Genomic DNA, 756 nt, shown 5'->3' on the forward strand with positions numbered 1-756 from the left:
ATATATATATATATATACATACATAGACATGCATATACCTATGTCTGTATGTATATATATATATGTTTGTTTTTGTATATATATATATGTGTGTGTGTGTATGTGTGTGTGTCTGTGTGTGTGTGTGTGCGTGTGTGTGTGTGTGCAAGCGCACACCTACATATATACTTTGTTAAAGCTTTCATCCTATACATTGTCTTCTTTTCTATTTTGCTCTTTTCCTTTTTCTTGTGAGAGCAGAGTAGATGGCCGTTATTATTTCTTGAAAGCGTTGGCTTTGATGACTTGGGCGTCAAAAAGAACCCTATATAAATAAATAAAAACAGATATACTCCGATTTTCAATTTTTTAATTGATTGTCCCAGCTGCACCTGTGATGTCGCATTTGACCTTAGCAATTAACTGTTCTGCTTAAGTATTTATTAATTAGCCTACCTTGGCATATTTGTTGTCCGAGCGTGTATCTCTGTCCCTGTTTGAGTGAATGTATATGTTGCCAGCATTTCTTTTATCTTTTATCTTTTATTTGTTCCAGTCATTAGACTGCGGTTATGCTGGGGCACCGCCCTAAAGAATTTATAGTCGAAAGTCTGGACCCCAGTACATTCTTTTCTAAGCCTAGTACTTATTCTATCTTTCTCTTTTGCCGAACCGCTAAGTTACGGGGACATAAAATCACCAACACCAGTTGTCAAGCGGTGGCGCGGGGTCAAGTACAGACGCAAAAACAAACATGTACACACACACACACACACA

The sequence above is a fragment of the Octopus bimaculoides genome, chromosome 14 (assembly GCF_001194135.2).
Source record: "Octopus bimaculoides isolate UCB-OBI-ISO-001 chromosome 14, ASM119413v2, whole genome shotgun sequence".
Lineage (NCBI taxonomy): Eukaryota > Metazoa > Mollusca > Cephalopoda > Octopoda > Octopodidae > Octopus > Octopus bimaculoides.